Source organism: Oncorhynchus keta, chromosome 28 (assembly GCF_023373465.1).
Source record: "Oncorhynchus keta strain PuntledgeMale-10-30-2019 chromosome 28, Oket_V2, whole genome shotgun sequence".
In the NCBI taxonomy this organism is placed as follows: domain Eukaryota; kingdom Metazoa; phylum Chordata; class Actinopteri; order Salmoniformes; family Salmonidae; genus Oncorhynchus; species Oncorhynchus keta.
The window spans coordinates 33,250,671-33,267,009 of record NC_068448.1 but is presented as its reverse complement, the minus strand read 5'-3'; the positions used below and the strand labels follow the sequence as shown (position 1 = coordinate 33,267,009).

At 41.0% G+C, this 16,339-nt stretch overlaps 1 long non-coding RNA gene across 1 annotated transcript; it reads left to right on the top strand.

Moving 5' to 3' along the window:
• Positions 1 to 808: 808 nt before the first annotated feature.
• Positions 809 to 10,186, top strand: LOC118361070 (uncharacterized). The gene is made up of 7 exons (XR_004820960.2): positions 809 to 2,004; positions 6,826 to 6,979; positions 7,335 to 7,605; positions 8,212 to 8,346; positions 9,660 to 9,751; positions 9,924 to 9,989; positions 10,084 to 10,186. It is a non-coding gene; the product is annotated as an uncharacterized LOC118361070 (long non-coding RNA).
• Positions 10,187 to 16,339: the final 6,153 nt, after the last annotated feature.

The window sequence follows — 16,339 nt, the reverse complement described above, 5'->3', positions numbered from 1 at the left end:
AAAAAGTATTATTAAACAAAAACATGTATATCCCACTTGTATCTATTAAGGTTGTAAAATTATAATTGCATTATTTAATCATCATATTTCATACAATAAGTCTATTGCATTTTTAAAATTATGTAATCATAGATCCTTATCTAGGTATATCTTTTTTTCATATCTTTTTTGTTGTTGCAGGTGCTCCCTCTCCGTGTCTTGGCAGTAACTGCACTGTTCGTCGCATATTAACTGCTTGTCTGCTCTAGTTTCTGGCTCTGCTTGGCTCAGTCTCCATTGACCTCAGCTCTAACTTGGACCTGCTGCGCGCCACAAAGGCGGCTTTCGACGAGCTGACTTCACGTAGGACCACGGCTTTTCTCCAACTTATAGGTGAACTCCAAAACACAAGAAGTCTATGCACATGGTACAGGAGTAAGGAGACAAGTCAAGACCACTGACCGACATTTTACCTGTGATTATGAGGTGAGGACAACAACAATTATGAGCTGAGGACAACAACAATCCTGTGTTCTCCAAAAAGAAAGGAGGACCAAGGCACGCTTCATATAATTAATTAAAATGCCTTTATTTGTATGGCATGTTCAATAGAAACAAAGTTTTAAAAATCCGATGCGTTTCGGGTGTATGGCCTTCGCCAGGGAGTACAAAGAAATAATACAATGTCCTCTTTTGAACAGCTTTTCCAATTAGCCCTAATTAGAAGAGGGAGTGGTTACACAATTGATTGGACACACCTAGTAAGCAATGCTATACACATTAAAAAGTGAAATACTGTAGCTATGTTATCATAAAAATGCAACTCCAAGCTAGAAGTTTCAGAACATTTAGAAAGGTAGTTCTAACCTTACATATGACTGGGAGAAGTGTCGAGAATAAGAAAGCAATATATTCCATAGTACACTAGAACACAGCAAAACATGAACAACAACAGTCTAAACATAGCTGAGGGCAATTGAGCAAAATGTCCACTAGATGACAGCAAATGGACCTATCACGAACCTACAGGAAGGGTGAGAAATCCATATCTGTTTTTCAACCAGGGTATTTAGTGGCCTGGATTTCTCACCCTTCCTGTAGGTTCGTGATAGGTCCATTTGCTGTCATCAGCTCCCCATAATGTGTATAGTATTGCTTACTAGGTGTGTCCAATCAATTTTGTAACTACGCCCTCTTCTAATTAGGGCTAATTGGAAAAGTTGTTCATAAGAGGACATTGTATTATTTCTTTGTACTTAATTATATGAAATATCTTGTTCCTTCTTTCTTTTTGATGACCAATTGACCCTTTTTACCAAAGAGCACCTTCTGTCTACCAAAATGTACTATTGTGTACCTTAGTAGCACTTCCCTTCCTCCTCTTTCTACTAGTTAAGCCTGTGGTCTCCTTGACGATTGTCAGACTCCAGGACATTAGTCAGGTCAAGAAGTTTTCAGACTGGAAAGATGTCTTCTCACTGAGACTGATGGTCACATTCCTGGAACTCAATCACCAGTTCAGTGAACTCTCTTCCATTGGAACCCAAGCTGACTTTCACAAGAAGTGGATCCACGCACTGAGCCGCTTAGCCTTTGCCCAGCTCTCGTCAGAAACACTGCATGACTGTTGGATGGAAAACATTCACCTAAAGCTCAACCTGACCAACAGCCTCAGTCAACGCATACGTCTTCGTCTCTGCCCCTTGGCAGATTTCAGCATCTGACATGGTGGTCAAAGTGGGCGTCCTCACAGGCTCTCAGACTGGCTTCCAGGCCCTGAGGGACACCCATGTGGGTCTTCTGGACTGGGCAGTGCCAGCAGATCACTCTGCCTGCCTGATCTAACCACTGGTGCTGATGTCCTTCAAGCAGATGACGGCGTGGACCCAGAATTTTGCACGTAGCCTGCGAGAGAGGACCGAGGACCTGAAGCGCCAGAGACAACTGACCGAGGACCTCCTGCACCAGATGGTGGCCAAGCAGCTGTGGTAGCAGAAGCACATGGAGGCAGAGAGCTACGAGAAGGTGTGTTTGATTGATCTGAGGAGATGTGGGGCTTCAGTTCAATCATGTCGCTCAATTCCATTTTGTGCTGTTCCATCAAGTGAATTCCTGTGTGTTTATTACCCAATTGTCATTCTTGAGTAAAAGTAAAGATGGCTTCATAGAAAATGACTCAAGTGAAAGTCACCCAGTAATAACTACTTGAGTAGAAGTCTGAAAGTATTTGGTTCAGAATATACTGAATTAGCTAAAGTAAATGTAATTAATCATTATACTTAAGTACCAAAGTAGCAATGATTTAAAATTCCTTGTTAGTACCATTTTATTTATTTACGGGGGCACAATACAACACTCAGACATAATTAACACATGAAGTATGTTTGTTTAGTGAGTTCGCCAGATCAAAGGCATTAGGGATGACTGGGGATGTTCTCTTGATAAGTGAGTGAAATTGACTATTTCCTTCCCTGATGAGCATTCAAAATGTAATGAGTACTTTTGGGTGTCAGGGAAAATGTATGGAGTAAAAAGTACGTTATTTTCTTTAGGAATGTAGAAGTAAAAGTTGTCAAAAAATAGTAATAGTACTACTTAAGTAGTACTTTAAAGTATTTTTACTTGAGTACTTTACACCACTGCTATCAAGAACCCATGCTTTCTTAACGGGTATAACAACAACTTTCAATTTAAAGAAACTCCTTGACATTTCTATAACCAACTTAAATAGCATCAAGATGAGACCCTTTCTCTCCCTCATCACTTTTACAATTTAAACAAATTCCTGTGAGAGCCTTGTCATGTTAAGGGACTCTGTTGGTGAAATAGGTTGTCAAAATCACCAAACCATTGTGCTGAATGAACTCTTACATTTGGTTTATTTGTTCTTATTGTTGTCATGATTACCTGTAATTACGGTGTTCCATATTCATTAGGAGATAAAACAGGTTACACGGGTGAAAATTGCATCCATCTTATTGAGTGGCTTGAACCAGCTGGGCCAAAAGCACTTTGCTCAGGGCTATTGGCTACCAAAGGGGATGTGGTCCGTTTTGATACAGGCTTCTATGGCTGCGTTCACACAGGCAGCACAATTCTAATCATTTGACCAATCACATCAGATCTTACGCATCAGATATTTTTTTAGAGCTGATCTGATTGGTCAAAATACCAATTAATGTAAAAATATCAGAATTGGGCTGCTTGTCTAAATGCAGCCTTTGAGTCCCAGTATTGTAACATTCTCAAAATGGAACACTAATCACAATATTATCTGCATACATTTGGCTATCAACATCATGACACACATGAGGAAGGTCATGTAAGCTAAAGAGGAAAGGTCATAAGACAGATTCCTGAGGAACCCCCATTATTCCGCTGCTAGACAAAGAGACCATATAAGTATACAATAGAACTGTACAGTACACTTACAAATGACACTTACTCCATTTACCCATGTTTACTTTGGACCACTGTCTGTCTTGTAAACGAGAGTTAAATCACAATGGAGTCAACTATATACATGTACTTCACATGCACAGCATACTTTGCACACACAATTTACCATATGATGAATTAAGAGAGGCATCTTGTTTTTCCTGTCATTCTATACAGGTCACTATTTTCTTCTCTGATATTGTTGGTTTCACCACTATCTCAGCCTCCTGCACCCCTCTGCGAGTTATGGGGATGCTGAACAATCTGTACATGTGCTCGACAATCGCATCGACTCCTATAACGTCTACAAGTAAAGACTGGACTGTGTAGCCTACATGGAGATTGGATTGGACTTGTTCTTGCCTACTACTTACCGAAACTAGTGTGGTGTGATTGACACCATTGATAAATATAACAAAAAATGATTGCATAAAAGAAACAAGATATATTGTATTAAAAATATATATATATATACTAATACAATTGCTCAGAGACTGCATATGTAGCCACTATCATGTATCCCAGTAGTTCGCAAACTATTTGACCCACGAATCTGCGACCCCGCATGCACTTGCGTGTGTGCATCCGCGAATATGCGCGCACATAGCCATAAATGGTGATGCATTTTCAAAACGCAAGATAAGCTACATAAATAAACTACTTTTAACACCTGAGTTTGGAGCTGAAAGTCTTTCATGTTATCAGCTAATATCATGTCACTTCTCTGGAGTCCAGAGCAAACAAAATCATACCACATTCTTGTAACATAGTTTGCAGGATCGGATGGAAAGCACGTTCTAGTTTCAGCCTCTTAGCAGAGGCCGACAGGCTTTTGGCTTTTTGGCTAAAATTTCCTGGTACTGGGTAAAATTAATGTCTTTTACCCCAGGACCAGTGGAAGCAAAATAGCCACAACCATTTTACAGTGGAGTATTGCTACATTCTGAAATATAATTTGACATATTCATGTATATTTGATGACAAAACTTGCCCACAAGAAGAATCACTGCTCCACCTTCCTGTTCAAGTGAACACAGCACAAAAGTGTATTGTATGCTGCTGTATAAATTAGCTCGTGCTTTTCTTCACGAGAAGCGGATTCTATATGTTGTTGGGTCTGTAACCATGTTTCCCAGTGACACTCTTCCCATTCAAATATTTGTTTTCAACAAAAAGTTCAGTAATAGAGCCATGTAATTACAGTTGTTATTGTGTTTGCCCAATTTAGACCATAAACATAGGCCTTCCTTTTTAACCACATAAAATAAAATAATTCAAATGGTAGGCTAACCGCGTCTCTCTCGCTATCTGAATCTATTTGAATTTCTGTCGGTTTCCATTTTAAAAGTGCTGAACGAATAGTCCTACCTCATCACAGCTCGTTTGTTTGCACTTGTTTATACTTGGAGCTAAGTGTTAATGATAAGTGTTAATGAAGAACAAACATTATGAATGATTGAACATAAATGTAATAATCCTTGTGAATGGTTCAAAAGTCCAAACTCATGTTGGTGTTTGTTATTGTTGAAGGACAAAAAGGTTCTTATCAATTTACACAAATCCACAAGGAGTCAGTAAAAACCACATTTGTTTAAGCAAGTCGGCCATGTCAGCTATGGTTCTTAAAAGTCAGTAAATGAGGCTGAATGAACTGTTTTGCTGCCAGATGAGGCTCCACTGATAGTCAGGTGTAGCAGTGGTAAGGATTCACTCCATGATGCTGAAAGGAAAGCTCCACTGTCGTGACAGCTTTTTGTAGGCCCTAACAGTTTGTGGACACTGTTATAGTGCAATTCATGTATTGTTTAGTGTTGTGTAGTGGCTTTGCTGGCATACATCTAAACAAAATAGTTGAGTTTACCCTACGAAGATTTACATGCTAAAATCACCACTGAACACCAGTGTTACACTAGTGTATACACCCTTATGTTATACTAGGGAAATTGTGCTAGGGCTGACCTCTGCATAATCAAAACAGTTGCTTTGTGAGAAGGTGTTAAAGTGTGTTAAAGTTCACAGTTAGCCATTTCTGTTATTGGCCCCAAGTGAGAGCAGGTCCACCAAAGCCATGGCCCAGTGAAACACAGGTGCCATCCTGCGTATATGGAAACAGACAAATCTGAGCCTTTTAGGTAAAACACTGGGTTAAATCCTATGTCAATTTATATGTATAAAATTTAAAATTCCTTCGAAGATTTGATATATTTTGAAGAGTATATTGTTTCAAACAATGTCTAAAAAATAAGCACAATGCAAAACGTAATTCATAATAATATTTGTAATGTGTGGTGGAATATTCTATTCAAGTGAGACTGTCATTTCTTCAAACAATCATTTATATTCAATATCGATTCATTGTTGTATTTATGAAAAGACTGTTGGGCCGAGAGCCTAACTGATAATGATAAAAACAGAGACCTTTATATAGGACTTAAAAATGCTAAGTCAGACTGGTTCCAACTCCCCTGAGCCACCTTGGTTATCCACACAGGATGGTGTTATACCCCCAACCCAACTTAGTGTCCCAGATGCCAGGAAGATGAGACAATGAGGTATTGTTCTAGACTCTTCCAGACTATCTCGGGTTCCACACACACACCACATCTTGTCTATAGAATGCCAGCTTTAGGTAGTTATCACCAAGTCATTGTCAGCCCAAGCTATCTAGCAAATCTCATTTCCCTTGACCACACATCCATACTAACTGCAGGAAGCTAGTGTAAGCCATAAGCCAAGCTTCAAAAACACTCCTCTCAGTTAACTCAGAAAGGGAAAGATTTCATAAAACAACCATTTGGTGCATAAATATAACATCTTGTAATCCTGCTACCACAAATGTTGAATTTGTTCATAGTTAATTTCTCAGAATCAAGGCAAACTCTGTATCTTAGAGCACACTATAAGTAGTATAATGACACCAAGATGTCCGTACGGTTCTAAAAAGGGCCTAAAATGGACACTTTCATTATGATTTTCTCAAAAATCGTTTGTAATAAAAATGTAAAAAGCATGTTAAACATCCTTCCTCCCAATGAAGTGTGTATGTAAGAATTGCCAGAACGATCTGCGATGGCGTGGAATCACCCTACACTGTGTACTAACCATACAGCATACTATTTAGAACATACTGTTTAGTTAAAACTGAACAAATATCAACATCCTTACTGAGAAGTGGTCATCTAATGCAGAATTGGGGTTTCCCCTCCCATTCGTTCATTTTGGTACAGCCTGTCCCATTATCTGATTACCAGCTGTTGTCAAACATACAAACAGAGTCATCTTATCAGACTAATCAGTATGCACGGCCTATACATGACTTTATACAAAATAGTGTGTACGTATTGGGATGTTTTTGATCTATCCAACATGGCCTGATCATGAGTGGACCCATTGTATTTGGTCCCCCAGGTTGAGACGATAGACGATGCCTACATGGTGGTGAGGGGCCTGCCTGAGAGGAACGGGGACAAGCACGCTGACGAGAGCCAAAATGTTGCTGGACTTGGTGCCAGGCGTCAGATAGGTGGCCATACCCCACAGCTTCGCGCAGGAATACACACAGGTGACAAAACACACACATACCCATGTTCAAATCATATCACATAAGGGTTTTGGGTGCTGCAAAGTACCTGATAATCTCACCTAACAGGCAGATGCTGTGAGTTTTGAGACGTACAGTTTGTGTATGCAAGCAATACTAAAATTAAATTCAAGTTACTTTTATTTCCTGAGAGGGAACTTCATGTGTGGTAATATACATTGCATATGTATTGTGGTAGGTTTGATATAAGTCTATAACCTGATTGTCTTTTTATAATTTGGGATTATTGTATGGAGTTATTGCCCATGTAAAGATCAGTGAGTCAAATATGGTATAGCAAGCTTGTCTTTCTCTCCATTTGCTTTCCTTGCTCCAGGTCCATGTGTGGCAGGTATTGTCAGCTACAAGATGCCCAGATACGGCCTGTTTGGAGATACTGTCAACACACCTCCAGAATGGAGTCCACCAGCCTGCGTAGGTATACACACACACATGCAGTACAGTATGCAGGCACCTGTTCCCAATGCTGTGTGTGTGTGTCTGTGTCAGCGTCAGCTCAGAGGATCCACGCCAGCTCAGCCACCTACCTGGCCCTGATGAAGGACTGTGTCTACGAGCTCCATCTGAGAGGAGAGAACGAGGTGAAGGTGAGACTGTTTGGGAATAGAGCAAACCTTATAATAGTTTCCTTGGGAAAACCAAATTAATCTGGACTTTTTTTCATATATATACATGTGTGTATATATATATATATATATATATATTGCTTTTTGGAGAAATGTCTAGTTTCACTTGTTACTCTGAGCAAATCATTGGCTATTCATGTCCTCTATATACTGTCTCCATCGAAGTGGAATGGAGAAGCTCACATCATGACTGTTGAATGACTAAGTTACAGTTTGACAGCATGATCATCACCTCACTTATTAAATCTACTGAACATTATAACATCATTAGGATACTTAGTAGGTAAACTGTCCTCACACTGACATAGAGGGGAGACGTACTGTGTAATGAACTGTCAATAGACCCGGTGGAGTGCCGGTGAAGTGTATAATTATTTGGGACCCATCCAAACTCTCTAGCTAATTAACTTACAAGTCAAAAGTCATCAGATTAGCTCTAATAAGTGCGTGAGAGATTTCTGTTCAAAGCAATGGGTGGGGGAGGGGGAATTGAATTTCCTGTTTTCTAATCCTTACTGTGATTTGTGTTTGAGCTATTATGAAATAAAACAGCATTTCCTCTCTCAGAGTAAAGGGAAAAATAACACATATTGGCTGATCGGACACAAGAACTACAGTGTTCAGAAGGACAGCCTGGTGTGTCACTGGAACCCAAATCTTGCCCGCAAGAAGAAAACACTGGAGGGGAGCGACATTTCTATGGTGAATGTGATTGCATTTATGAAAGAATACAATACGATACAAGTAAAAACTCCCTAGAGTCTATTGACACACCGGTGCGTCAATCTAAGTAACATAATTTTAAAAATCCCAATCAAAATCCGTCAGTTTAAGCTAGAGATATCCGGGCTGCAGCTGTGTTTGTCAGACCATGAGACATCCCGAAATTCTCCCTTCTCACTAAAACGTTGTTTTGGCCTACAAACTAATAAGACCACTCTTTGGAAAGATGAGACTCTCATATGAACACCATGATGGTCTCCGCTTCTTTCGTCTGAAGGTAACCTGTACCGGTTTGAAAAAATACATGGAAGTATGAAGGTAGTTTTGTACCTACTAAAAAAAAGGGGGTTAAATATGTGTAAAAAAAAACAACTTCTACTTATAGGTCAGACACTTCAAAACCTTATTCCTTATGCTTTACTTTTTTACTGTCTTTTTTTGTTGCCATTTATGATGTGTTTCTATGGGCAATAGTAGTAAAGGCGAAATTGAATATTTTATCGTAACATTTTTTATATATTTTTTGATACCAAAAGGGGTCCTAAAATCAAATAGGGAAATGATCCCACCCCCCAACAGCTTAGACTTTTAGGAATTAATATATTGTAACAACCAGTGCAATGCTGCTAACTTGCCAACCACTGCTCCAACAGGGTTAACCCTGACCATAAAATGAAGATAATTGTAGGCTGCTCAAAGTGGAAAAACGTACCCTTCAACTGGAACATCTCAATAGTCTGAATTGGCCTCTTCTCCTTGATCCACACTGAGGACAACAAATATCACTGTAGGCTAATCCCTCAAAAAGCATCTTAGTGGGAGTGGTAATCTAGGATCAGGTTCCCCCTGTCCATATAATCATAATTAATTGTATCTCGAAGGCAAAACTTGTCCTAGATCAGCACTGTTGAATACAGGCACTGTAGATGTGAATAAAATAAGCAACATGGCCAAAATTCCACCCTTCCCGCATGGCAACGCAAATACTCCATCTTTAACCTAAGATCTACAGCAGTGCCTAGTTCGGATAGCGGCTAAGGGTGGATTTTGAGTTCAGAAATCATGTTAGTGAAACACTGGCTGTGTAAAGGATGGTACTGTGTATGAATAATGTAGCTTGTCAAGTGTAAGTTCTGTCAAGGAGGGTATTATTATAATTGTTTTATTAACTTTTATTTAACCAGGGAAACCAATTGAGAACAGGGTCTAATTTGCAATGGTGCCCTGAGAACAACAATTCACTACGCTATTACAATTACAACATTTTAAATAAATTACGTTTTATTCAAAAGGGCAGTAGAAAAAAATATACACGGAGTATACTGAACATTGGGAGCACCTTCCTTATATTGAGAGGGAGAGAGACTGACCGGCGAGCATTCAGGTAATGTGTATGAATCATGTAGTTTATCAAGTGGTGGAAGTTGTTCTGTCAATATGCCACAAGGGGGCACAATTTGATCAAATTTGAGCCCTTTGCTAATGTACGAGTTTAGGGTGCGTCACTAAATGGCTGTAGTTCTGTTTATCCTAAAACAAATCTTTATCCTTCTCAGGATTCTGAAAATGAACAGCCTGAGTTGAGCAGCACTGAAATGAAACTTAGAAAATCATTTGTGAGAGTAAGAGTATTATTTTTGGTTCAAGCTGGACTGACATATCTGTTTATATGTGCACATTAAGCCCTCCTCATTTTCCAATCATTTCTGATTACAGATTTGCGTCCAGAACTACACTACAAGACCAAAAGCATGTGGACACCCGCTCGTCGAACATCTCATTCCAAAATCATGGGTATTAATATGGAGTTGGTCCCCCCTTGCTGCAATAACAACTTTCCTTTCCACTCGATGATGGAACATTGCTGCAGGGACTTGTTGCCATTCAGCCATAAGAGCATTAGTGAGGTCGGGCACTGATGTTGGGCGATTAGGCCTGGCACACAGTTGGCGTTCCAATTCATTCCAAAGGTGTTCGATTGGGCTGAGGGCAGGGCTCTGTGCAGGCCAGTCAAGTTCTTCCACACCAATCTCGACAAACCATTTCTGTATTTACCTCGCTTTGTGCACTGGGGCATTGTCATGTTGAAACAGAAAAGGACCTTCCCCAAACTTTTGCCACAAAGTTGGACGCACAGAATATTCTAGAATGTCATTGTTTTCTCTAGCGTTAAGATTTCCCTTAACTGGAACTAAGAGTCCTAGACCGAACCATGAAAAACAGCCCCAGACCATTATTCCTCCTCCACCAAACTTTACAGTTGGCACTATGCATTCGGGTAGTGAGTGTTGCAACCGAGGACAGACGATTTTTACGCGATTCGGCACTCGGCGGTCCTGTTCTGTGAGCTTGTGTGGCCTACCACTTCGCGGCTGAGCCGTTGTTGTTCCTATACATTTCCACTTCACAATAAGAGCACTTACAGTTGACCGGGGCAGTTCAAGCAGGGCAGAAATCTGACTAACTGACTTGTTGGAAAGGTGGCATCATATGATGGTGCCACGTTGAAAGTCAGAGTTCTTCAGTAAGGCCATTCTACAGCCAATGTTTGTCTATGGAGATTGCAATGCTGTGTGCTTGTTTTTATACATCTTTCAGCCACAAACACACACGCACAGAGGCACAGCAGCACCACCAATCCAGTCTAGGCCAGCCATAAGTGACACGGTGACAGTTGGGTTAACAAAGATGGGGACATAGGATACATAGGAAAAAGTCTTGTCCCTAGCTAAAATAAGTTTAACCTTTTTCAGATCGGGATACAACAATCTGAATGCACGTTATCTATGTTTTCACATTAGCACTTAGCCATCCACTATAGTTCCCTAATGAAAAATATACATTTTATCCCATTGAGACTAACCAGTTGATTCCCATGACCGCTATATGAACACCTGCTGATGAGAGGTGATATTTACAAGAAGCTCTTGTCATATGGCTCAACAATGAATTGCAAGCAATCAGGGCCATTTTGAATGCCAAGCTTGTCATTTACTTAAATTACTGCTAGCAGCAGCCAGAGACTTGACATCTCAATAACTGAGCAAAGTATATGAACAACACAACACCTGATTGGCTGACTGGACCTGGTGACATAAAAATATTGACAAAGTTTATGCTGCGTTCGGAATCAAGTTCGGAATCAAGTGGTAAGTGGGAATTTACCACCATGGAGTTAGATAAAGGACCACCATTTTAAAGTAGTAAACTGGGTTGGCCTTCCTATTGGTAAAGGAAGGATCACATGATTCCATCCGGAACATCAGGTGGGATCTGAGCGAACTTTCCGTAACTGTAGGTGGCAGTAAATCCCCAACCTTTGCTTTATACCTATTCAAACAACACATTTTAGCTGGCAGTATGCACTCTTTCAGTCTGTTATACGAGAAAAAGAAAATGACTACTACAAAATGGAGAGGGCCTCAATGGCGCTGCCCGTGCGCTCACATACGTCATAATGGGACATGTATAAAGATTATATCTCTATCATGCTCTTATGTTTACCAAATATGACTGGAAATAAATATATTTGAATGGCCCTCCAACTGGTAATTACTGGTGGGAAACCCGTCATTGAGCTCTATTTAGGCCATCTCCATTTTGAACCGAGTACATTTTATTCTTCTACTGCCATCTAGAGTTTTACATTAAAACTATAAGAAAATGTCACACAATTCCACGTGAATTCACAATGCAGCTGTGCTGCTGCCGGCAACGGGTTGAGTCTCGGTGCATTGCACCTGTGCTACCATTCAGGGGTTGCAACAAAAATAAAGTCCTGAACCGGTTCAATCCCCCCAAAAGGTACTAGTTCTTTATGTTCCTTTTTAAACTGATTATTTTAGATTTAGTTTGACATTAAATCACTATACTGTGCTATGGAGCAGGCAAGCTATGGAGCAGGCAAGCTATAGATCAGTGAAGTGTTTACATGCGTGATGGAAAGACGAGTGTCGGGTACAAGATGCAACAGAAATTTTGCAGGTAGAGCGAGTGGAGGAGGAGGCTTGGCTTGAAGCGCTGGGCGTCTTGTGATCATAGGCATTATCTATTTATTTACCGGTTTTCGGTTCTGTTCCCTGAATCGGTTCTAACCCCTGCTATTATTACTGTACCTCAAATCCATCTTACAAAGTTTGCATTTCCTTCTCATTTAACTTCTCAACGTACTTCCATACAGGACTTCACTCTGCTGGTGGTTGCCGTTCTGCCATTTTTCAAATGACGTAGTGGTGGAGAGTCAACTCCAAAGTCATTGATTCCTCTACTCTTTGTATGACGGCTCCCATTTCTATGTGTCAACATTCGATTCCACTAGGAATCGACTCCTAAGATTCAGTATTTTTGGAACAGAGGAGACTGATTAGTTGTCGTACTTCCGAGAACACAAACACTTGAATCTTTAGTGAGCTAGCGAGGGACAGAGAGAGAGGGAAGGGGCACAGTTTAGGCAGGTCGGCCACCAGGCAGACTGAGTCAGAACCGTGCACTAGGGCTATCTATCAGCAAAGGAATGCTGTATCTCGTAATTTCTTGGCTTGCGATGTCTCGCAACTTCAGTAAAGCAGGGCCTATCATCAATAAATAGGCTAGGATATTGAGATGAGTGAGATGCAACACTTTGCTCTCACACAGTCACACACAGTATCTGTGCATGTCACACACAGTTTGCTTCATGCTGTTCCCAGCATGGTAGCCATCTCACCAAAACAGCACTCATGACAATAAATGTCAACCTGCGTTTATTATGCTGATACTTCATACCACAGTAACGTGTCCCAACGATCAACTTGAACAAATTAAGCCATTTGATGGAAAAGGCTCTCAAAGAAGTCAAGATGGGCCTTTACCTTTCCATCTCTAATCCTCCCTCCGACACCCCCTCTAATACTTCCTCCACCTAGTACACACACACACCGCCTCTGTGTCATACCACACTCACTGGCAGTGCCCTGATAATAAAGGTGTCACGAGGGGGACAGCTTGATGACGGCCCTCTCTCTGCCCGCTCTTGTATTACCTCTATACATCACTTTCTGTCTCTCTACCTCTTTCTCTGTTTCTTTCTCTCTGTTTCTACTTCTCTCTCTCTGTCTCTCTCTTTCTCCTGCCCCCAGGTGCTGACTCACAGAGACCTTGCTGCCATCTACGTCATATGCACACCTACCTCTCTGTGACTGCTATATTATATTATGTGACATTGTTTCACGTACGTCCTCTAAAACGGGTCCAATGTTGTATACGTTTACAACAGAACCTACTGAGGGGAAAAGGAGAGTCTTGATTTCTTACTGCCTACCAGTATCAGGTACTGAGTGGTTTTTGCCCAGGACCAGTGAAAAGGTATTACAATTTCAGGAGAGATCACTGTTACTTCTCAATGCTTAGTGTTCCATGCCCTGCATACATGTCTTAATGCTTCTCTGCTTTAAAAAGGTAACTGTTCTTCTAAAAGTGAGAAATTTGTCTAAATTATTTTCTCTACTTCAGACCTCTGTTCCAGTCACCAGGCTCCATGTGTGTGTGACATTCTGGCAAAAAAGTTGTGAAACGCATTCCACCCCAAAAAGGGCAGTGGTGTTGTGCAGATAGGGTGAGCCGAAACACCACCCTGTGTCTGACTCAAGGTCCCAACCCAGGAGCCAGGGCCCGGGAGTGTGTTCAGAAATAATGAAACAGAAAATAATTTGAAAAAGGAAAACAAAAATATGCATATTCATTGGACACTTTAAAGGTAGTACATCCTTTTTTAAAAGTGTTTTCCAATTCAATGCACATTTTCCCATCTCGAGGTGAAATAAATAAATTATGTAAGTGTCTTTTAAGTGCCAAATAAAGTAACACGGTTGACAGTAACAGGGTTGATTTCATCTTAAATCAGCCATAAATCTCCTTGTGACAGGGAGAAGAATGGCGCTGGAGGAGATGGCTGCCGTTTTATGAACTCCTAACCAATTGTGCTATCGTGTGCGTTTTTTCATGTTATTTGTAACATATTTGGTACAAAATGTTTCTGCTACCGTCTCTTATGAGCTTCTGGATATCAGTACAGCGATTACGCTCTTCGCACTGGACAAAGATTTTTTTCTTTAACGAGTCGGATGTGAAGGATTTACTTTAGACACCGGACAAGGTCCAAATCCCTGTGATTCGCATGAGAAAGAGACAGAGATATCGGGGTCGTAGGTCGGGGTGCCTTGTAAGGATCCCACAGCGAGTGGGTAATCTGTCTCTACCATCAGTCCTATTAGCCAACGTACAATCATTGGATAACAAAATAGACGAAACACGATCACGAATATCCTACCAACGGGTCATTAAAAACTGTTATCTATTGTTTTAACGAGTCGTGGCTGAACGACTACACGGATAACATTCAGCTGGCGGGGTTTACGCTGCATCGGCAAGATAGAACAGCTGCCTCCAGTAAGACAAGTTGTGGAAGTCTGTGAATATGTGACCCGTTTCAGGAAACTAGGCGTATGTCGCAAGTCACGACTTCACAGGAGAGCCATTTTAACATTATTTTTCAAAAATCTAAATGCGTTTCTTGGCAGAAATGCCTCTGGATCATGTGAACTTTCATGTGCCTTAATAACAAACTTGTATGCCATCTGTAAATACGAATAAAATTGTTAGATTATAAGCCTTGTTGATAAAGCCACAGAAAAAGCCAGCAACCTTCCCACCAGCCATGATTGGCTGAGATACTGAGTGGGCTGGACATGCCAAGAGAGGAGTTCTGATTGGTCTGCCATATGGAGGACTTCTGTCTATTTGAGCTGATCAGTCTGTGTTGGTAATCCTGTCGAGCACGGCTTTGTTTTATTATCGTGTAGTGGAGCTGCATAAGTGTTGCTCTCCCAGAACCGTTTGCTTTGGTAGTTGGAACCTAATGTTAGCTAGCTAACATTGAACCTGTTTGGTTAGCTCCCAGCAGATTCATGCAGGGTGTAACGACATGATTTGGCACTATGTTCATTGTTGTTTAACTAGCTAACGTTAGCTGGCTGTCTCATTAGCTAATGTTACGTGATATGTGTGATCTTACAAGTTGTTTACCTAGCTAGGTTCTATGTTTACTTAGCTAGCTAGCTACATGTCTTAAGGTAAAGTGTACTGTTAACATGCTAGCTAACGTTAGCTGGCTGGCTCCCTAGCTAATGTTACGTGTATGATGTTATTAATCATATCCCAGAGCCGGTTGCTTGGCTAGTTAGAGCCTAATGTTAACTAACATTGAACCTGGTTGGTTAGCTCCCAGCATTTTCATGCAGGGTAGTAACGACATGATTTGGCACTATATTCATAGTTAAACAACAATCTAACGTTAGCTGGCTGGCTCGTTAGCTAACGTTACATGACATGTGTGATCTTACACGTTGGTTACCTAGCTAGATTCATTGTTTAACTAGCTAGCTAGCTAGCTACATGTCTTAAGCTAACGTGAACAACACCCGTTGAATATGGCCGGTGTCAGTAAACGTCGGCAAAAAAACGTGATTACATTTTTTCCGGCCGAGCTGGTTTGGCTGTTTTCATGTTATCCAGAGGTAACCAAATCATCAGCTAGAGAAGTCAAGTGTGCGCTCTGAGAGCGCTCCGAGATGGGTGGGGCTAAAGCTTAAGAGGGTGTGAATGATGTTGAATGGGTGTAGACCACATATGTCAGAGTCAAGGCCCGCGGGCCACATCCGGCCCGCGAGAAGGTTTTTTACGGCCCCTGGGATGATCTTGATTTATTATTAGAACCGGCCCGCAGACCGCAGCAAGCCGGCAGCCCGCAGATCTTTTACACGCACCAATACTACATTTCCCACAATGCAACGGTGACGCACCGAGCAGTAGGCTGCTTCATTTCAATATTTATTGGCACAGCAGTTGTCAGCATCACAGTAAAATTAACTTTCAGATACCCATCAAAAATGGCAAAACGGAAGGTGGACACTGAGAACCGGGGTTTCAAACAAGG